A 24,417-nucleotide genomic window follows, 5' to 3' on the forward strand; every position below is an offset into this window, starting at 1 on the left:
GATGGCTACTGAAATACTAAACTAAAGAGCTGCTGAACAAAAAGCTAAATAACTGAAAAACCACCAAAAATGAAGACCAATTGCAAATTGTCTGTGAATATCAATGTCTACATCCTACCAAAAGTTAATTTAAAGATGAATTACCCGTTCAAAAATAAATGTAACAAGGAGATCCTACCTGATACTCCTAGAGCTTTCTTCTGATAGACTCTTTCACCATTACCTACAGCTAAAGGGTGCAAGCCAGAGGAATCAATAATTACCTACAACTGATGTTTGCAGAATCAATCATTGCAATTGCACTGCCCAGAGATAGACAAACGAACCTCTTAGTTCTTAAAGGTTGTATGAGGCTCTGGAACAAGGACAACTTCCTTGACTACTTGGTGGTCAGACTTGTTTGACAATGACCAGCAGGTGGTGCTGTTGTAATAAAATTCTTTCATATTAACAGTACGTGTATCCCTTAATATTTTGGGATTAAAACAAAATAAATAATGAATGTAAATTGCAAAAGTGCTTAGAATAGCATCCTCATCAATGTTACATTCACTAAAAGGTTTACTTATCCTTTAATATCTGTAAAAGTTTTTGAATCTGATGCTGCAATAGTTCTACCAACTTTCCACCAAAATTTAAAGCAAGATCCTTTATTGTATGTATATAGCCATCTTTTGTTGTGAGTGTTTTGTTAGCAGACGTTTATTATGCAGGGGGGTTATCTGTCTACTGGAAATCTAATTATCTACCTCACAAATAACAAACATGGAATAGCTTCAGTTCCCCCATTTGCCCTGTTTAGCTAAAGAAATAACAAAAACCATAGAATAGACGAAAACATGTTCAGCACAACCTTTATTCATTAAACAAGGGGTATACTTCATATTTAAATACCAGTATATTTGTTCTTTTAAATTCCTCAGAAAAGATATCAGAGCCATCCAATTCCTTCAGTGACGTAACTACCGGAGGAGCAGGGGGTGCAATTGGGCCAGGGTCTGTACCCCCTCAGGGCCCCCGGCAGCTCGCGCGGCACGAATTGCGTGCAGTTCTGGGCTGATTCCTGGGCGGTTCCGGGTGTACAGAGGGGACAGGGGGCCCGGCTGTGCGTCCCGCGCCAGGGCCTGCCCCCACTAGTTTCGTTACTGAATCCCTTCATGTCATGTCTGTGTTTAGCTGTACAACTCTGAGCTATAAGAGAATCCCACAAAACAACCACTTTCTGCAATTGATTCTGCTCTATATTTATGGAGACTCCAATCTGTAAAGCCATTATTATAGCAGCAGTAATTAGGTAAGTTTGGTAGCAATTTCATTGCTCAGTTGAGACAGACTGATAACCCACATGGAAAAATAACAGAGGTAAATGGATTGAAAAGATCCCCTAAAAAAAGATATTTTGTTCTGGAAGAAGGATCCATTATCCAGGTAGCCACCTCCCAGCCTGTTGGATTCAACTAATGTTTACATGATTGTATAGATGTCTAGATCCAAATTACGAAAAGATCAGTTATCGGGAAAACCTGGTCCGATGCCTTCTGGATAACAGGTCCCATACCTGTACAATAGATTCAAGAGGGTTGAATTGAAGAACATATAACTCCTCAATGACTGTGATTACAACTGCGTAGGGCAATCCACTAGGTGGGGGCAAAGATCCACAAGGTGGCACTAAAGAGTTTTTTAACATATTAACACTTTCAGATTTCTTTTCCATATGACTGCATTATGAGACTGCAACTGTCAGTTCATTCATACTAATACCTAATAATACTTGATAAAGGCTTAATAGCCTGCCCTTCTAGTATATGATCACCCCCATTCTGCACATATGCGGCAGTATTGAATCTTCCATCCATTGCAAAGTGTTCTACATTAAAGTTTGTGGAAAATGAAGCAACCAATGCTCACTTTTTGCACTCTGCACATATGCTGTTTGTTTACAGTAGCAGATGCCGCCTAGTCTATCATTACCAGAAATATGGCAATTTAGCTGTAAACTTGAACCATTCCACTAATGAGACATTTTACTTATTACGGATGCAATGTAATGGGAAAGGGGCCAAAATCACGACATTTCATTTCTAAAGGTGATGCCTTTGTTTGTTGTTATTGTTTCAATATACCTCTCTACCTTCCTGTGTGCCAGGCATCCAAAATCATTGTTGTTTTATGTTGTTAATGGGAGATGGAATGCTAATTAAGCAGATTAACAAAGCGGGTGAATCACGCAGTAACCCTTCTTGAAGGCAAGTGCCCATTTTGAGATGCTAAATGAGAGCATAAATGCAGTCAGGCATATAGTTCTTGAAGGATGGGAGAGGTATAAACCAGGCTGCTAATGTAACTAGTCAGATAAACCCAAATATGCAGCAGTTTGTACTGAAACAGAGCCTTTCAAGATACAAGAACGTATGGAACCGACACAACAGGGTGTGAATGAAATGTATTAGAAGGCATGAGGCCAAAGGCAAAGTGTCTTTACCAACTGCTATGTGCATCAGGATTGTTTAATCTACATCCTGGAGTGTCTCATTGTTATTAAAGATCCCGAGATCAACATCTTTTTAACTCCTTTCCCACCAAACTGCTGCCACATAAAATGATAGCTCAGTCTCTATTGTGCAGTGTAGTCAGGGCCTGGAAAATATACAATATCAAACAATTAGCAGTGCACTATGGCTAAGCAGCAAAAATGAAAAAATGTCATACTGTATAGCAGGACACTGAGCTAAATATATATATATATGTATTTATAAAAAAAACACACCAAGGCAGCACAAATTGCAAAAAGTGTATAAAAGGGGTTCACCTTCCAAACACTTTTTCCAATCCAGTTGTTTTTAGATGTTCCTCAGAAATAAAGGCTTTTATCAATTACTTTCTATTATTTATTTTTGTACTGTTTGTCCAAAATCTAAGTTAAAATTGAAATGTCCCTGTCTCTGTTGTTTGAGTCTGACAGCTCAGTAATTCAGGCGCAGACTCTAAACTGTTACAATGTACTACATTAGTTGATCCATTTCTCAGCAGCATCTCTGGAGTATTAGAAAACTATTGTATCAATTCTAACAGCTGCCTTTAATGAAACCCTGGGATTCTGCTCAGCAGGGAGAAAGATAAGAAATGTATCAGATAAATGTATGTATGGTCGGCGACCCCCCCTCCCAGGGCTGCTTCAGAAGGTGAAAAATGACACTTGACACTTCAATATCAGAAAAACAGTCACACATAGAAAATGGAAAGTCATTGGAAAAAGTCATTATTTCTGGTTTGCAGATAGGAAAATATGGAATTTTGCTGCGAATCCATGACGGCAAAAAAAATGTGCTCATCACTAGTTGTAAGTGTGAGGAACGGTGGATTGTTATTAGATTGCATGATTGCACTGGATGCGAATCATGTAGCACAAATGCCCTTTCATTGGCAGGATGTTTTTCAGAATGTTTTTTTTTATACAGTATTTCCTATGTACTTTAAAGGAGAACTAAACATAAAATTACTGGGGGAGCGCTTATATTTACTGATACCCCAGGCTGGTGCTCCTGTTATCAGAACTACACTGACCCGGGATACTACTGTAGAAGCAGACTAGCATCATTCTTCTTCCTCTTCTGTCTTTCCTCATGTAAGCACAGTAGAGACAAAAAGTTACATTTTCACTTTGCTGTTCATGCACCTGCCACAGGCTGGTGCAGTTTTCTGATAACAGGAGCAGCCGCTTGAGGTATAAGGTAAGCATTTTTAAACAGTGTGCGGGGGGGTGCTTTATATTTTGCACCACCCCAGTGATTTTAAGTTTAATTATCCTTAAAAAGCCAATTTTTGCAGGCCCAATCCAAATGGATGGCTACTTCGACCATCGAATGGGCTACTTCGACCTTCGACTTTGATTGGAACGATTCGAACTAAAAATCGTTCGACTATTCGACCATTCGATAGTTGAAGTACTGTCTCTTTAAAAAATACTTTGACCCCCTAGTTCGCCACCTAAAACCTACCGAGGCCAATGTTAGCCTATGGGGAAGGTCCCCATAGGCTTCCTAACAATTTTCTGATTGAAGGAAACTCCTTCGATCGATGGATTAAAATCCTTTGAATCGTTCGATCGAACGATTATTCCTTCGATCGTAGAAATAGCGCTAAATCCTTCGAATCCTAAATTCGAAGTCAAAGGATTTCAATTCGGCAGTCGAATATCGAGGGTTAAGTAACCCTCGATATTCGACCATAAGTAAATTTGCCCCTAAACATTTAAAGAGAAAGCTTCAATCACCAAATGTTAGGCACCCCTAGAAATTGTAATGACTTACCTGATACCCCAGGCTGGTGCTCCTGTTAGCAGAAAACTGCTCCGGCCTGGGGTTCTTCTGATTGAGCACCACAGAGTGATCCTCTTCTTCCTCCTTCTTGTTTCTCTGTGTGGATGCAATTGCACATGCACAGTAGAATGAAAAGCTGAACTTTAACAAAAGTGGACTTTTCACTCTACTGCGCATGCATCGGCCCTGGGATTCTGAAGAAAAAATAATCAGAAGAAGAAGATCTCAGAGCTGCTGGGAGGAATCCCAGGCCTTATAACAGAAGCACTGGCCTGGGGTATCAAGTAAGTGATTACAATCACTGGGGATGTTTAACATTTGGCACATCCCCAGTTTTCCTTCTCCTTTAAGTGTTGATTTTTATACCTTTCCTTTGCTGGAGGTTGCAACCATTGCTGCTTTCTGCATCCATCAGCCTATCTTTAAGCTGCTTATTCTCTCTGTATAACTTTTTGTTTTTACTCCTCATTTTACATCCCACCCTGTATACTGTGTATTATATTTAAGTGCATTTTAAAACACGACTTAGACCAAGCCCTCAGGATTTCTTTCATTGCTATGTATGTATATTATAGAATTGAGGATTATAGAATTCTGCATACACAGTTGTGAAAATAACCGCATACTCATTCATTGATGCACTTCGCAGTTCCTTTTCCTTTTTAACCTGACACCGAGACCTGATATTGGGAAAACTATGTTGACCCCCATTGCTATTCCTTATCATTAAACTATTCCTTCAGCCGCAAGCACTTAGTCATCAACTAATGAATTATCAGGTTGAGTGAGTAAAAAGGAGATAACCTGCTTAAGACATTTGTAGCCTGGAGTAAAGGCAATTATTTAGTGCTTTGAAAGCTGCAGGGAAAGGACAGAAGAGTTCACTAGAAAGATATCAAGGCTTCCGTGGAAAACTTGGAATTTTATTTGGCTACATATTTTTTTTGCATTATTGAGACATATTTTGGACATGTATCATATCACAGCAAAAACATTTTCTACTTTAAAAAAGAAAACAGTATAAAGTGTTTTGTTTGCATTGCACTTGCTTCTATGCAACACATGGGGGCATATTTATAAAGGTATGTTAGAAACAGTGCTAAGCCACATCAAACCGTGTACAGAGTATGTGAATGATGACATTAAAACTGCCTTTATTTCTATTCAGAACAAGTGCCATATATCACATAGCAACGTTTCAAGCAGCATTTGAATAACACCCTGAATTTTACATCATTTTCCATGGCTTTGTGTATTAGTCCTATTGACTTTAATGGGTTATGTCAGGTCCACAGTGGAGTAAAGTAACCAGCGCCTAAACTAGGGGTAGACAGCGGAAGCATGTACCTACGCACAATTTCTGAAGGATTAACAAGAGCCCCAGGCACCGCTGCCTAATGCTATTTTTGGCAGTGGTTACTTTAGTCCACTCTAGACCTGACATAACCCATAAAAGTTAAGGGGACAACATGCCGTACAACATGGAGAAAGAACAGGTGTGCAAGAGAGGGGAGGGTGTGTTGGGGAACAGGCTGGTGGAAGAGCAAGTGCCCTAACCTTGGGCATCAGGACCTCTTTGTCCAGCTCTAACTACAACTAGTATTGTAGCTCCTGTTTAGTATACCTAAAAAATACTCTATGCTATGTATATGTTTATTATTCCCTATAATTACACATAATGTAGGATAATTTTCACTATTTGGGTGCTTATATTTATGCTGTTCTTTCTAGTTGGCCCTGTACCGACAGTAGGAAACCTTCATTTTCAGCCATGCGTTGACTTCTTCTTGAGCCCAACAATTCTATGCAGGTCTTCAGCAGCAACCACCTTGTGTTTTCAAATACTACATTAAGGGTCAGGGTACACTTTCAGATTCAGGGAGATTAGTCACCCAGCGACAAATCTCCTCTTCTTTGGGGCAATTAATCTTCCCGAACTGCCTACCACCGCCTAGAATGTAAATCACCAGCGGGATGGCACTCAGAGCACTTTGTTTTCCAAAGTCGCCCGAAGTTTCCTCGTGTGACATGTTGTGCTACTGCGTGCCATGATGTCAAAGCAAAGTTTGTTGTATCATTATGGAACCAGTAGTAAACAATGAGACATGACTTGTAGGAGAGTTGCCAAGCCTTGTAGACTGTTCATTCCTTTCTATACATATATGATGACTACTTTTACATACACATAAAACTATCAGGACACCCCTTTTTAATAAAGGAATAAGGTATTTATGTAACAAAAACTGGTGACATTGGCATACACTTAAGCACATACCGTAGCTGTGTAATCTAAAGCAGTGCTCACTGGTATTAGATTGGCTCTTACCAACATGATAGGATGCCATCTTTCCAACAAGTCAATCTGTGTGTCTTGAACCACAGAAAGTCTATGCACAGATTATTCGTGTGTGTTTTAAAGTGGTATGTCTCCAAAATAAAATAATTAAGTAAAACAAAGTGCTTTTGGTGCTTGCTTCAAAGGGTAAAATGAATCAAAATAAGGTGCAATGGTGTTTTCTTCAATCAGTAAAAATCTGATCCGGTGGGATTGTCAATTTACAAGATTCCTGATTTCAAAACAGCATATTAATATCAACTCCAGGGTATTCCTTTTTCTGTAAAGACATTAAAAAGCAGGGACAGCGCCCATAGTGTAATTTGCCTTTATGGTTTTAAAACTTATTGCACTTACATAAGTTAAACTTCTGAGCGCATATCAAACAATCCAGTCTTATAGTGCAGGTCATGGAGATGAACCTTTGCAATACAAAGAGATGGGTTCTGCCGGCGTCTCCCTCTACCGTATATTCCACGGTTTACTTTTCCTTTAAATCTTGCAAATATTTGTTGTTTTTTTTGCAATTTTAACTCTGTTATAAGTCAGTTATCTGCCCTGAAAGAGCTGAAAAAGAAAAAATGTTTCCATGCCTAAACAGTCGCTCACCATTCTAACATCACAATGTCCAATTGTCCAGCTGTAAAGGTTGTCATCAATGGATTTTAGGGTAGTAGAAAGTGCTTATTGCTACTGTATGGTAGCCTTATAGAAGAGTCTGGGTTTGGCTGACTGAATTCATGTTGTTGAATGTTTGATGTAAGATGGTCTAGAGTGTTTAATGAGGCTAGGGCCCCTGGTTCCATGGAAACCAACCTCAACTCTACAGTGTAAATTACTACTACGTTTTGCCAATTTTACAGTTACACCATGATTATACCCCCATGCAAAAAGCCAAGTCCATACAGAACATATTTTCAGAGATGGGAATGTAAGAAATTGTCTGGCCTGCGGAGGACCCTCACAACAATGCAAATAAACACCAATGGGATGACTTGGAATGTGACTGCTAGGCAGACCTGATTGCTAAAATCTGACTAAGGCTCTTATGGATCAATAGAAGTAAATGCCACCAAAAATGTTCCAACGTTTAGTGGAAAGTCTTTCCAGACAAGTAGAGGCTGTAGAAGGAGGTCCGGTTTCACAATAATACCCTTAATTTGAGGGGTAAGATATTGGACAGACAGGTGTCCAGATTCAGTGTATGATCAGAGTAGCAAGACCAGAGTCTGTGACCATCCCGTGCTTTCTCCTCTTGATTCTTTATGTCTCTTTCATATGCCGCCTTTGCTTTGGGTTAGCTGCATATTTTCTTTCTTATTGCTTATTAGCTCTAATAAGATGTGCAGTCTCCTAACACCATCTAATTCTGCTGTAAAGATGCAGGGGGAATTTGTAACCACAGAATATGTGGAGAGTGAGAAATCCATCAATATTGCGACGTTAGAGGTGTAGCTCAGCTAGTTGACTGCGTTTGTGAATGCTAGAATAAGTATCATAATGAAGCTTGTTCACTGAAGTGAAAAATAAAAAAATGAGGATCTCATGTAGAGCGAGTCTGCCTGAATATATACAACATATATTCCAAATAGGTGTTAACTGTTGCTCTGCCAGGCTACCCTCATAATCTGTTTTTTATTTCTGGTGCAGTGATAAGAGTTAACAATTCTTAATTAACAGCAATACATGTTATGTCCTCCTGCAGTATGGGACTTCTTTGTCTGCCGATACAGTATCTTTCTTTTGTTGTTAACAAGGGCAATATTTATATAGGAAGATTGTTGGAATGTTTTTGAAACTGCACCTACATGGAGTGATTTTTGTTTTTACCTTTAGATACTGTATTTGGTGCAGAAGGAGTAGGATTATTATCCTTAGCTGATTATTTTCGTTTGGAGCAGTAAATTACAACATGCCTTGTAGTGATGCATGAGTTGGCCCAAAACCGGATGGGTTCCAGCCAATCAATTTCTCCCAGAGGCAGGTTGCTGGTGGTGGATGGTCCGAATTCACTTCCAGCCTAGTTCCTTCCAGTCTGATTACTTATATTCTCACACTCGCCTGCCAACTCCAATGACATCAAAGACAATACGGGAGCAAGAATATAAATCAAGCAGTAGCCCGGGTCGCAATAGGCTCAAAAAATCTTTGATCAGTGATTCACAAACTATGATATACGGTGGGGGATGAGTGGATGGGAGCCCCAGGGGTAGCAGTCCCAGTGGGCATCACACATCCTAGTCCGACCCTGGCTGAGGCAGATTTCAGCTCCAAAACATGAGCTTTTGCATTTTGCACTAAAATCCACCCTGTCTGGCACTGGACCGGAGGCATTGTTTCCGGGTGCAAGGCCTTTGATGAACAGAGCAGTAGGGGAGGTTTGGATTCTCAGCATGTGTTTCTATGTAGGCTGAGATCTGCTCATCTGGCCCTAAGCTTAGAAGGGTATGATTTTTAGTGGTCATTCCATTATGACATAATCTACCATGCACTGTATCTATCCATTGATAGCTGATTGTAGACAGATAAAGAACTAGAAGATGATTGTCCTTTATTAGGTCTCCATAATTCTGCACATTTGGACACAGGGTACCTGGCTGCCAAACCTATACACTAATACAATTCTTTATTTTATAAAAACATACAGCACAATTGTCCCATTCTAACCAGCAACCCCATTCAGAACAGTCCCCGGGATGTGTCTCATACTGCTGGGTGCTTCTATCTAATTAGTATAACCGTTTCAGTACTGGGCTGGCTTTGTAGTCTGTCTCAGGCCCCCATGGAAGGACAGGGATAGGATCAGACAGATGCCATAAACTACACAGCCGTCTTGGGAAAGAACTCAGTGTATATTCCTTGCAAATAGGGCACAGATTGTTCCGATAATATTTCCGAGTCCAGCAGCATATCATTTTCAGGTTATGCTCTCCCACCAAGCCATTTAACAATTTGATTTTAGGAGGTAGGTGAATTATTTCCATGAAAAAAATATAAGCATGAGGAAGCAATTTTTCCCCCAGCGTGCAATTCCTTTGCGAGAATTTACATTCTTCTAATTTCCTGGTTTATCGCACCACTTATTGCACTCCTGCAGAGGTGCTGAATGGCATCATTGCTGGAATCGCAGGGATGGATGATATATGCACTGAGTAACTCTCTTCCCTTTGCTGATATGGTGCCCATTGTTTAATTTACTTACTGTGACAGAAATCTAAATGCCCCAATCAACTTAATTTAATCCGCTTAGTCCTAAAGGATCCGCCGACACATTGCAGATGCCTTCACCGTCCAGGGGCTTATTTGTTATATCATAAAGTGATGCCTTGTGTAATACGCTCAAGAACACTGCAGTAAGGGACAAGGAATCTGCTATACTTCCCAAAGCTGCAGCTTGCTCATCTACAGGGTTGCTGTTAGGACAGGGAACAAAGAGAAATTGCTCAGGGATTCTAGTTTTTAAGGGACCCCTTGGTCAGAAAATGCCCTTGCTAAAAGTTCAATTTGCTTGGTTTATTTTTCTAAGGGTTGTTAAAATTTTCCTCATTAGTTCCCAACCTGTGGCTCGCCAGTTGTTGCTGTACTATATATATATCCCTTTGTCACTCATAGGGAAGGGGGACTGCACAATTTCAGCAACAGTAGCATTTCCTTATCCTAAGATTTAGTTGCCCGGCGATAAATCGCCTCTTCTTCGGGCGACTAATCTCCCCGAAAAGCCTTCCTGCTGGCTAGAATCTAAATGGCACTCAGAGCGTTCGTTTTTCGAAGTCAACGAAGTTTCCTCGTGAGGCAACTTCGGAAAACAAAGCGATATGAATGCCATCCCGCCGGCGATTTAGATTCTAGCCGGCGGGAAGGCTTTTCGGGGAGATTAGTCTCACGAAGAAGAGGCGACTTACCCTAAAACAATTACCAATCCTCTTCACTTCTAATTGTATGTTCCTGCACATAGAAATGCCCATGTGTGACTTCAGGTCTAGGTATGTTTTATTGGTGCCCATAAAATAGTAGACGTATAAAATGTACTTGACTTGTAACTTCTTCCATTCTACAAATGGAGCCACTCCAGGCACCCAGTCACATTATACAGCTATCCTGCTTGCTTTTTAATGAACATGTGGGTAATGTAATGAACGTCAAAACATTTGCACCAGGTCTAGTAAACAATAGCAACAACTTTACCTGTAATGACAACAATTATCTGATTGGTTGCTGTGGGGTACTCAAAGCAGTCCCTAAGGAACATTCAAGAAAGATATTTTTTCCAGTATTTCCCCTTTCTGCTGCCAACTGGAATCAATATGGCCAATTGCCGTGAAGTCTCAGCAACATACATACTTTGGCCTTAAGTATCAATGCAACTGTCTGTCCAAAATCTAATTTCCAAACCAAAGAGAATAATAGCTAGTCATCCCTTTGCTGCTAGAACAGCCTCTAATATTCTGGGAAAGCTTTCCACTAGATTTACAAATGTTGTTGTTAAGAACATGAATGAGTTTTGGGCACTGATGTTTAGGATCAGGTCCACAGTCAGTGCTCCAGTTCATCCCACAAGTATTTATTTTGGTTGAGGTCAAGTTCTTCCACTCCCATCTCAGCAAACCCATTCTGTAGGGACCTAATTTTGTCCATGGAGACATTATTGTGCTGAAAGAACCTTTTGCAATTTTTACCACAAAGAAGAAAGCAAGAAATTATCATGGATGTCACTGTATGCTGTAGCCTTAAGGTCTGTTTTCACTGAAACCTGGGGCCCTAGTCAAAGCCCAGACCATTATTCTGACTCCTGCAAACATTATCACTGGCATTATACATTCAGATTCAGTTTATGTTTGTGAGGAGGTCGTAATTAAGCCTTCCTCCTGATGACTCTTTCATGTAGATGCAAGCAACCCTGAACACTAAGCACCCCTCTTGTTTTCTTGGTCCTCCAGAACTTGTCTTAAGTTCCACGATTCCCCTCAACTGCCCCTAAACTTTCTCTATGACATAACAGTCAGTAGAAAGTGGGAGCTGGGAACATTTTGCAACCTTTTTATAGCCTTCCACTGCTTTAGGGCTCTTACACACGGCCATTTTTACCTGCACTCCCCTGCATTGCGCTTTCTTTCTGTTCAGCCACAAGGGAGCACAGGAGTAGACGCAGTCAATTATTATGAAGGGGGCTGTACTCACACAGACGCATGTAAGCGCCAAAAGCAGGTTGGGACACAGCATGTTGCATTTTACCTGCATTTAGTGCATACATGCGCCTGTGTGAGTACAGCCCCCTTCACAATAATTGAGTGTGTCTACTCCTGCGGCTGAACGGAAGAAAGTGCAATGCAGGGGAGTGCACAAACGCCCATGTGTAAGAGCCCTTATAGGCATCAATTAGCTTTATTTACAGATCCTCATTAAGGTGTAAAGGGAAGCTCATGATTGTTGAGATTTTGGAAAGCTCTGCAATTGTCAACAGGTGACAACTAAAGGCTATTAAGCTCTAATGGGGTAATAATTGATTGCGTACAAACAACTTTACACCACCTTTACAACACCTGGTTCTAAACATGGAGATTTTAGGTTTGTTTGCCCATAAAAAATCCTCACCAGCCAAAAGATCTTGTGCTTACATTATCTCCAGAGACAGTTTAGGATGTAGCTTCTGAAAACATGTATTTTTAGATGGAATTCAGAGAGATAATTGAATGACAGTTTGCTGGGGAGTTCACTCCTGGTATGTTCTGCACTTGTTCCTCTCTTCAAATACATTTGTCACATTGTACATGTCACCTTCTGAAAATAACCATAGTATCAGCTTTGAATTCTGTTCTTCAAATTTAGGCTTGTGTGTAATAGCAGCGTTTGTGCCTATTTCCATCACGCTCCTGATTGTCAATGTATCCACATTATTTCATTGATGAATAACTAATCAGTGTGGCATTCAGAAGTGATAAAGTTCATGAAATAGATCAGTTCAAAAATATAGTTGGTCTTGTAAATTCCAGTACAAGATACATATTTAAAAAAAATATATTTCTACAAAATATATTTTCTTTTCAACGTCATAGCGGCGCAATCTGCAGCAAAGGGTTAAACCCATTAGGCCTGAAAAGGTGATCCATGGTGGTTCGCTAGAGAAAAGCAAGCCTTTATTTGGTCTCATCCTGTTGTAAGGGTGTTCAGTGCTTTGTGCAGCGGTGAAAGACTAAGATAGCAATTCCAGAACTTAGCAGAGTTCACTTTGCAATTCATGTAAAGCTTTATTAAGCAAAGTATGGCATATTCATTCAAGCAAGGAGGAGGGGATTAATCCTGCATAAGTAATTTTAAAACAAGTTCTTTTTTTTTTCCATTTCTGTAAACTATTTGAGTTTCCATTTTCAGGATTACTGAGATTTCCGTCAGTCAGATTTTAATTTTAGTTTCATCTGAAATGGCTTATGCATAAGGGTCCAAAGCCGTGCATGAAAGCCTCCTCTGAAATATGTAATTGTTGTGGAACACTGACATGCACAGAATACATCTGACAAGGTCCAAGAAATAAGTTTTGGTTCCACGGCTCAGCTTCTCATCTGAAGATTAGCAGAATCTTTATTGCGGTTGCAAAGGGGAGAGCATTAGCAGCAGAAATAGAACCTGTACATCAATACAGAGCCCTGACACAATTACTTGGGATTGTGTTTGCAATAGGCAAAGCTGCAGTCATTATTTTCATAGTCCGCTTTGCACTCTCGTTCCTTATGGCAGTGCTAATTTGCATGTATGTAATGAAATAGACATACAACACCAATGGCACACTAACAAATTAGATATTTTTTTGTGGATGAGTTGGCAATTTTGTTTTATGTCTTTCACCCTAAAACGCAGCACTGATAGCCGGGGACCATGATGGCATTTGGATGTGATGTACTGAGAACATTAATAAATGAAGTTGTTTAGGGTTCCATAAAAGATAAAAAGAAAGGCTGCTACTTTATAACTGATGTTTCATTAAACAGATACAGGTATGGGATCAATTATCTGGAAACTCGTTATCCAGACAGCTCAGAGTAATGGAAAGGCTGTCTACGAAAGACTCCATTTGATCCAAATACTCCACATTTTTAAACACGATCTCCTTTTTCTCTGTGATAATAAAACAGTACCTTTTACTTGATCCAAACTAAGATTATAATTGATCCTTATTGGAAGCAACACCAGTCTATTGGGTTTATTTAGGGGCAGATTTATCAAGGGTTGAATTTCGAGTTCATGGGAGTTTATAAAAACTCCCATAAACTCGAAATTAAAAAAAAATAAATAAACTGACCAATCGAAATTTATTTAAAAAATTCTGATTTTTAAATTCAGGGGTGAATAGGATCAACCAGCCAACTCAAATCAAATTTGATGGAATTCTTAAAGGCACATAATAAATTCAAATCGAATTTGCACTATTCCCTAGTCGAATTACACTAAAATAAACTCGAAATTCAAATTTAAAATTTTCAATTCGACCCTTGATAAATCTGCCCCTTAATGTTTACATAATTTTCTAGTAAAATTAAGGTATGAAGATCCAAATGATTGAAAGGTCCATTATCCAAAAACACCCCAGTTCCGAACATTCTGCATAACAGGTCCCATACCTGTAACAGCATCCTGTGGAGGTTGACTCCAAATCTAATATGGATACTTGGATACCAAATGAGGATACATGGTCTATACATGTTAGATAAGATCTGTTGAGCAGACTTTATATTGTTAAGCCTGATCAGCGCGTGCTCTATAGAAACCAAGGTCGAATGTGAGGGTTTTTTATATCTCAAATGAACTCTAATGGTTTCTAATTTAAGAAAAAACTCAAATCTGCTAGTTCTGGGGGTTAACAACCCCAAAGCTTGAATTAATCGAGTTTTCGGAAGGAAAATACTCAATTAGCACGAATTGATTGTGTTTTCAGGCAAAACCCATCAAAAAAACTTTGAACATCAGGAAGTCTATTAACATCTTCAAATGATTCAAGGGACCTTTGCCATTGACAGGTGGTGTATTTCAGATTCAAGCTATTTCCAGTGTCGGGGTATAATAAATCTCGAAAAACTCGAAAATAAATATCTAGAAAAACGTGAGTTTTTTTTAACCCGAAAAATTGATTAAAATCACAACTTGAACCTTAGTAAATCTATGTTGCCTTCCAAGTCTTGACAATTGTCTGTTTAGCAGCTAAAAATCTGTATATCATAATTGCTTTTTAACAAGCCTTATGGATATTTAGTTGCGAAATGAGCAGAATGTACCCTGTATTACATGAGAGAACACAATCCTGAGACTCTAGGGCAGATCCACCAGATATAGAACATTGTCCCCAAGAGCTAACTAAATGTACAAGCTGTTGTTCAAGGTCAGTACCAAGCTGAGTACAACTTTAGATCTGATCATGATGTAGTATTTTCTTGCATTCAGATCTAATAAGCTACCTTCCAACCTTCTCCGAAGACAACCGCCAACTACCCTTGGGATTGATCTGAAATAAGTTATTGTAATTTGGTGGGACTGGAAAATAAACACCAAGGTCTAGTCTGTAGACTTTTCCATTCAGGCAACCAGTCTTTCCAATCATGGCTTATTTGGAATAAAGCTTTATTATTATTAGGGATGGGCGAATTTTTCCCCTTGTTTCGCCACGGAAATGACGCCCATAGACTTGTATGGCGCCTTGCGTAAAAAAAAAAGCTGCGCGTCAAAAAAAAATTGCCACGCGACAATGACGCACATAGACTTTAATGCCCGTTGGCGACATTACGCCGGCGGCGAATTTTTGCCGAAATGAAACGGGTCAAATTCACCCATTCCTAATTATTATCTATGCACAATATATATATATATATATATATATATATATATATATATATATATATATATATAACAATAACAAACAAGGGAAAGTTGTGCTCACCACTATTTTTTAAAAACATTAGGCGGGGGTGCAATGAGGCTGTGACCACAAAATACATATAGACACATACAAGAGTCCTCTGCACTCAACCCATTATCAATATATTTAAGACAGAGACATTTTGTGCATACTGCTACTAAAAAATGCCTTACCCTTTAAACAAAACAGGGATTGTTTGTCCATATATTGCAATATATTTAAGCTGGCCAACTACGTCAAAGTCATCCCATATCTGGCCAGTCCTACGCTTAATTTTCATCTGATTCATTAAGAATTCTATTGCTTCATTATACATTTTACAAAGGGACTAGGTTTTACCTGCAACTTAACTTGCTGCTTTCAAAGTAAACCTCCATACTTGGCTGCCCTTTTATTAGACACCAGTGGGATCACCTGACTATAGCTGGGAAGGGTGGGAGCTACAACATAGAGCTGGTCACTGCTCTTGTATAACTATAACAAACAAGGGACTGGCCAGATATGGGATGACTTTGACGTAGTTGGCCAGCTTAAATATATTGCAATATATGGACAAACAATCCCTGTTTTGTTTAAAGGGTAAGGCATTTTTTAGTAGCAGTATGCACAAAATGTCTCTGTCTTAAATATATTGATAATGGGTTGAGTGCAGAGGACTCTTGTATGTGTCTATATATATATATATATATATATATATATATATATATATATATATATATATATATATATATATATTTCATAAATAACTCCTGATGTAAGTCATACTCCTGATCTTCATATCTTAAGTCTACTAAAAAATTATTTAAACCTTGATTAAACCGAATCGACTGGTTTTGTCTCCAATAAGGATTAATTATATCTTAGTTGGGATCAAGTACTGTTTTATTATTACAGATTAAAAGGCAATACATTTTAAAAAATTTAATTATTTGATTTAAATGGAGTCTATGGGAGATGGCATTGCCGTAATTCTGAGCCTTCTGGATAATTGATCCCATACCTGTAGCTGCTAATCTCATACACGTGATAAATGGCTTTGTTGATACTCATAGAGAACTGTTATCTTTCTGACTTACTTCTGCAGGTTTCTTGATAATGTATCTTTAATACGATAACCATGAACTTGACCATATATTTTAACGTACAGTAGATCAAAGCTGCCCCCACTTTCTTAAGTGGGAATCCAAGTACCTAATTGAATATTTTTTTAGTATACACAGCTCTAAACTTTTTCTGTTCTGATTGTGGCCTATAGTAGCGTTTAGCTGTGCACTGCCCTTAACACACGAGAGAGAGAGAGAGAGAGAGAGAGCGAGAGGGAGTGAGAGGGAGTGGAGTGCCTAGAGAGTATTTGAGCAAGGAGAACCAGTAGGCCATGACAGTGGAAGATGGAATAAACTGTCTAGTCTTATCTAATGTACCCAAGTGTAGAAATGGTTGACATCAAATGGATATTCTCCATCCCTTCTGGGAAAATCTGCTACAGTCTAGGATCAGGGAATAAAGTGCTGAAATCCTGTAGGTATTGTGTGTATAATTATTTAGCTTTTCCACCTGCATTCCTTCTCCAACCAGTAGGCTTGCCTGATATTGATTTCAATAACATAACTTTACTGCGCAGAGTGTATAAGTATATTTCATGCATTCAACACACGATTAGTGAATGGCTAACAAAAAATAACATATAATAAAAGACTTAAAGGGAACAAAAATAAGAATGTAACGTTGCTTTTTGCAGTGTAATAATGTTCCCTACACAGTCTATTGCATTGCCAATTATAATTGAGAAGTGTGTGTGTTTTAATACCTGCAAGATGCCTGAATTGGTTTTGACTTTGCAGGAGTCGCTTTGCTACATTCACTGGTGTAAATCACAAAATATCCAATTTTTTATGTTGGCGGTTGAGTAGCAATGTGTTTGCAAAGAACAAAAAAAATCAAGCCTTGTGTATCTTGAAGGTTCCTATTTCCCCCCCAGATACAGGTTTGGGGTTTCTGCACTGGAACCAACACAAGAATTTGGTAAAAGTCTTTTCATACCACAAGGGGGCAGATTTATCAAAGTAAAATCCTTTGAATTCGAATATCAAATTCGAAGAATTTTAGCGCAAAAGCTTTGATCGAACAATCGAATAAGAGGATTTTTATTCGACCCAAAAAACGTAGAAGAGTGCTGGGAAAGGTCCCCATAGGCTAACATTGGACTTTGGTAGGTTTAAAGTGGCGAAGTATAAAGTTGAAGTTTTTTTTTTAAAGAGACAGTCGAATGGTCGAACGATTTTTACTTCGAATCGTTCGAATCATTCTATTCGATCGAATTTGATCCAAAAATTACTTCGAAATTTGAATATCTTAGTAAATCTTCCCCAAGATTTTTAATTTGTTCTTAGGAAGGAACAAGGATAATTTGATCATTGCTCAAGTGGTGTTGAAACATTGGCATGACACAATAAAAAAATCTTTTTGTATTTTTGGAAAATCCAGTGAGCGGCAGGGTTTTGTTTTTGAGTTGTTACTGCTGGAGGAGGTGATGTGATTCTTCATCTGATTTGCGCCTGGTAAAGATCGTGAGAAAGCGCAAGCTTACCTTACACTATTGGAGGACACAAGAGGTTTATTTTGGCATTGTTCTTAAAGGAGAAGGAAAGGCTTGGTGCACTTGGGGGTGCCAAATGTTAGGCACCCCCAAGTGATTGTAGTTACTTATCTGAAACCCCTGGGCCAGTGCTCCTATCAGCAGAAAACTGCACCGGCCCAGGGCTATACCAGTGAGCACCACGGAGCGATCCTCTTCCGGCTTCTTCTTTCCTTTGCGCGGCTGCTCATGCACAGTCGAGCGAAAAGCCGAATTTTAACTAAAAAGTCATCTATTTCGTTCAACTGCGAATGCGTCTGCCCCAGGAAATTTGAAGAAAGAAGACATATATCATGCCATTCAAGATAAAGTTTCCTCTGACTGAATGAAGCTGGGGAGGGGTAAGTCAATATCAGGGTTTGCGGAGAGTGCCATATGCCCTGTATTGTTATTGCCCATCCTGCATCATAAACAATTTTGTATTTTTTTTTAAATTTTCACTTTTTCAGATTATAAAGGAAGTGCTATAGCCTATTAAAATCTAAAATCTATGAAAATATTAGGGGGCAGATTTAGCAAGGGTCGAAGTGAATTCGAGAGAATTTTTCAAATAGGATACTACGACTTTGAATTTACTTCGAATTCGATTCAAAGTAAAAATAGTTTGAATATTCGACCATTCGATAATCAAAGTAGTGTCTCTTTAAAAAAACTTTGACTTCAATACTTCGCCAAATTAAACCTGCCGAAGTGTTAGCCCATGGGGACCTTCTACAGCATTTTTCTAAGTTTTTGAAGTCGAAGTAAAAATCGTTGGATTGTACGATAAAATCGTTCGATTCGAAAGATTTAATCGTTCGATTTTACTTCTAGCGCAGAATAGCCAAAATCGATGAAAAAAAGTTTGAATTCAAAGTATTTTAATTCGATGGTTGAATTTCTAAGTATTTTGAACTTCGAAATTCGACCTTTGATAAATCTGCCCCTAGATGTTGCTTTGCAGTTCAGAGACCTGCATAAAAGCATGTAGCCTTATGCCTTTATATTTCAACGTGAATGCTTTTTAACTTTTAGGGGCCGATTCATGAATAGTCGAATATCGAGGGTTAATTAACCCTCGATATTCGACCGTGAACTAAAATCGCTCGACTTCGAATATCGAAGTCGAACGATTTTGCGCAAATCCTGCGATCGATCGATCGAAGGATTTTTCGTTCGATCGAACGATTAAATCCTTCGAATCGAACGATTCAAAGGATTTTAATCCAACGATCGAAGGAAAATCCTTCGATCAAAAAATCACAGGCAAGCCTATGGGGACCTTCCCCATAGGCTAACATTGACTTCGGTAGGTTTTATCTACCGAAGTAGGTGGTCGAAGTATTTTTCAAAGAGACAGTACTTCGATCATCGAATGGTCGAATAGTCGAACGATTTTTACTTTGAATCGTTCGAATCGTTTGAATTCGATCGAATTCGATCGAATTTAACCAAATCGATGGTCGAAGTACCCAAAAAATACTTCGAAATTCAAATTTTTTTACATTCGAATTCTTCACTCGAATTTTGTAAATCTGCCCCTTAATATCCCTTTATATTCCCTGTAAATATAACTTCAAATCAAGTATTTATCAAGCTACAAAAAAAGCTTGTATGTAAAATGTTGGCATGTAAAAGCTTGCCAGATCGAGTCAGTGGGAAATCTCCCAGGCAAAATTTAAACTATGTATTCAATTTAAATTCTTTGAGCTTATAAACTTGATTTTTCTCAAGGTATTTGATTTTTTTCAACAATTTCATTTTATAATACCTAAGGTAACATTTGTGTTTTTTTTTTAATTTTGAATTTATTCAAAGTAGAAAATATCTCTAAAATTTGACAAGGGGCTAATTTAAGAATACCAACATTAATGTACTAAAGCCACACGAGAGTTCCTAAACTCCCTTATGGTTTCTTCCTTTGAATACCTCGGCTTCTGTCGAAGCAGGGTTTTGTTCCCCACTGGGTTTTCATAAAAAATAAGAAGCTTGACAGGTTTTTAGATTTTATTTTCCAGTTGGGGACATAAAAACCTGCTTCAGGAGGTATTCGAAGGTAACTAACCATGTGAAAGGTTTTAATACCCAAATGCTCAAACCCAAAGGCTCTCAGTGTACATTTTGGTAAATCATACTCAAGTAAAGGCAAATGTTTTCCCCAGCATTGCACTGTGCAACACAACACTCCAAGGGAACCTTAGAATTACCACCAGGTCCAAGCTGAATTCCATGGTTCCTCTGTGTCAGTTTGTACAAATGTAATTCATCAGACCCTACTGAAGGCTTGCATTGGCCATCACCACAAGCTGCAAAGGAGCAACACTTGGCCTTCCGAATAGGGTCAATATTAGCTCACTTGTGTGTCCATGTTTGTGCTTTTGTTCATGAATCATTACAGGAGAAAAGCTGAAAAGCCATTAATATGCCATGATCTATGTCAGGACTGTCCCACTGAACACCTGTGGGCTGGATATGGCCTTTCAAAGGATTCTGATGATCCTCAGTCTGCTCAGAGGCTTCATAGACTTCACTATATGACATAAATTGAATTTGATCTGGCTGTACAACATTCTGTATCACATATAATCTGCCCACTACATGTAATAAGTTGGACGGCACTGATCTATGTGTAGTATTCTGCCGTGAGTTGAACTTGTGACCTGTAGGTTCTAATACTGCAGTGCTATACAAGCAGACTACTAAGGTCCAGCTTCACTGTTATTGGTATCCTTGTATTCCCTGGTAGACATGGTGAACTCAGCTGTTGCTAAACTGGCCACAGGTGATCAGTGTAAGCCATTAGTCTGGCTGTATAATCCCCTGCTCTGCACTGATTCACTGCACATAGGTCAAGCTTGCTTGGTCCTAGGTGCTCTGTTCCCTGTGTTTGCTTTGCCTTTGACTCCTGTTCCCTGTGTCACTTACTGGTTCTGACCCCGGCTTGTTCCTAACCTTGAGTTTGCCTCCCTATTCTGCTCCTGTTATCTGGTTCTGGTCCAGCCTGTCTGACTATGTCCAGGTCCTTCCCCCTGTAGGAGTACTGGATTCGCATGCAGTAAGTCCTGGTGGCACCCGAGTTGCTGAGGACCAGGCCCAAAGCCAAAAGTGCCTGTTATAGGCAGAAGAGCACGCCTAGACGGGAATTCGGGTTTGCCATACGTGACACTATCTGGCAGATTCACTAAAAGGCAAAGTGGCCGTCGCTAGTGACAATTCGCCAGAAATTTCATCTGCAGGGACATTGCCAATTCACTAACAGGCGTAGAGGACAATTTGATAGCGAACTCAACTGCCACTAGCTTTCATTTGCATTCTATCGCCAGGAGGTGGTTACTCCACAAGTTCACTAAAATACCTATTGCGCCACAGTTTACTTTGCCACCTCAGACCAGGCAAACAGATAAAGCAAAGCTACATCTTCCTCAATCTTATGTCAGTGACATCATATCCTAATATTGTTTAGGAAAAAAGAAACCCCACCAAATAGAGGGTTACTATATCTATACCAAGTAGACTCACAACAAAAATTACAAAACCAAAATAATCAATGAGGATAATAATTTTTTCATCTGACTTTGTCAGACCTCTACCTATAGTTTGGGCTAAATAAGGATTAAATATATATATACATACAGGGATACCAACCGGTGTTGCTTGACATCATATCCTGTCTGCTCGAAATGCATTAAAATTGTACAAAAACACTGGCGACCGTTCTTTTTTTAAAGCGGGATTGCCTTCAAAAGTCCAAACTATTAATGATTTATGTGTGAACAATTTTTTAAAACTAATTTCAGGGACATGCCACATATTTAAAGGTGGGCTCGTGTCTAGAACATCAGAGGATCTCTTCTGTCTTTATTATTGCTCATTGGTCATGTGTTTGAAATAAGTGGCCACTTGCACCAACATTACTATTAAAGACGTCTATACGACTTTTAGGTACCCGCTCTATTCAACTTAACCTAAGTGCAAGAGTGCTAGCAAAGTTTCGCTAGGCAGAAATTAACACTAGCGAAAATTCGCTAGGAAATGCTTGCGCAGCCGAAGTAACGCTAGCAAAAATTCACCATTGTTCGTCTGCTGATACGCAACTTTGCATTTTAGTGAATTAGGGGCACATTTACTAAGCTCGAGTGAAGGATTCGAAGTAAAAAAACGTAGAATTTCAAAGTATTTTTTTGGGTACTTCGACCATCGAATAGGCTACTACGACCTTCGACTACGACTCAAACGATTTAAACTAAAACTAGTTAGACTATTCGACCATTCGATAGTCGAAGTACTGTCTCTTTAAAAAATACTTTGACTATATACTTCGCCAGTTTAAACCTACCGAGGTACAATGTTAGCCTATGGGGACCTTCCCCATTAGTTTTCTAAGGTTTTTTTGATCGAAGAAAAATCCTTTGATCGATCGATTAAAATACTTTGAATCGTTCGATAGAAATTTTGCGGTAAATCCTTCGAATTCGGTATTGGAATTAGTAGGATTTTACTTCGAGGGTCGAATTCGAGGGTTTATTAACCCTCAATATTCAACCCTTAGTAAATGTGCCCCTTAGTGTAGTGGTAACGAATTTGCACCTGGCGAAGTGGCGTGGAGTGTGGCGAATCTGTCATTGGCGAAAATTCGTCTGTTAATGAATTTGCCTCTATGTCCCACTACATTTCATAAGGTGTTGCCAAAAGCCTGTCCAGATTGGAGAATGTTTCTTACATCACTCTGTGTCTTCTGTCTCCCAGAAGAAAGAAGAATATGTGAAAAATGTTTATGATTTCACAAAATAATGAAATCCAAATGCAGCTAGACATTTTCATTTAGATGCGAAGACTGCAAATGCAGTCTCGGTGCCGATATTTACCAGTAAAGGAACAGAGAAAGAACGAGATGTGAATTTTTACATAAAGTTTTATTTAAAGTTTTCTCCCTACGAGCAAGCTGAATTTATACATTCTGATACTGTACAAAATTTACATCCTTTTTATGATTTGTTCAATAACACAGCTTTCCTTGGTCATGCCTTCTTGAAAGATAGAAAGCTTTAAATTACTATGGTAAAAAAGAACCATTCAAAGGACAACAAATAGCCTTTTAAAGTTAGAATTCCGAAGATTGCACATTTCATTAGACAAGTCAGGTGACAGCTGCCGTAAATCGTTTCGAGACAAGTCTTCTGCCAATTTTAATATTAAGCAGGGTTGCCTCATTTTGTGCTGAAGCAAATTGCTTTCACGTGTTTGCTCCAATGGAAAAAATAATCTATCTTACCCAATGTCTTATTTTACAAGGAAATTGGAGTCCTTGGGATAAAAAAAAAGTAATTTCCCCTATCACCATTTATTACAAAAACAACATAGATTGCACTTTACAGTAGCAATGTGGGAGATTTCAAACACACACAATATCCCATTTCTTCCCAGTGCTTCTGTCCAAAAAAAAAAAAAAGAAATGGTGGATATGTGCACTGCCGGGAGGGTGAGTGCGAGAGCCCTCGGGCAATACAGTAGTTACAACTAAATTATTTATAAATACATTATAGCTGGGATGGCTAATATCAGTGTTAAGGGTAAGAGCAGGCGCTAATATTCGGGGAGATTTAGTCGCTCGGCAACAAATCGCCTCTTCTTCGGGCGACTAATCTCTCTGAAAAGCCTTCCCGCCGGCTAGAATATAAATTGCCGGCGGGATGGCACTCGGAGCACTACGTTTTCCGAAGTTGCCTCACAAGGAAAAGTCAGGCGACTTCAGAAAATGAAGTGATCCGAGTGCCATCCCGCCAGCAATTTATATTCTTGTTTGGGAAGGCTTTTCGGGGAGACGTCGCCCGACGAAGAGGCGATTAGTCGATGGGCAACTAAATCCCCGAATCTTAGCGCTTGCCCTTACCCTAAAACTCCTGGCATCCCTGGCTGTTGCGCTATATTTAGTAATAGCTAGAAAACTGACAGTTGCGTTTCCGCTGCACATGAGTAACAGCTTTCTGCCATGCAGCCTTACAGCTTCTTTATCTGCCAGTTTAGAATAATCTCAATCACTCATTTAAATGAAACTGTATATACTCACAGGCATATCTGGAACATTGAAGGATCACCAGTTTTGTCAGCGATATGGAGGATTATATAGAACATTTCTAAGTTCTTTGAAAGTATTTTGGCCAATAATCACAGAATGGTGGCTAGAGAGAATAAATATTGCCACACAGAACCCAATTGGTGATACTTCTCATACGTCATTGCTGTT

This window comes from Xenopus laevis, chromosome 6L (assembly GCF_017654675.1).
Source record: "Xenopus laevis strain J_2021 chromosome 6L, Xenopus_laevis_v10.1, whole genome shotgun sequence".
NCBI classification, from domain to species: Eukaryota; Metazoa; Chordata; class Amphibia; order Anura; family Pipidae; genus Xenopus; species Xenopus laevis.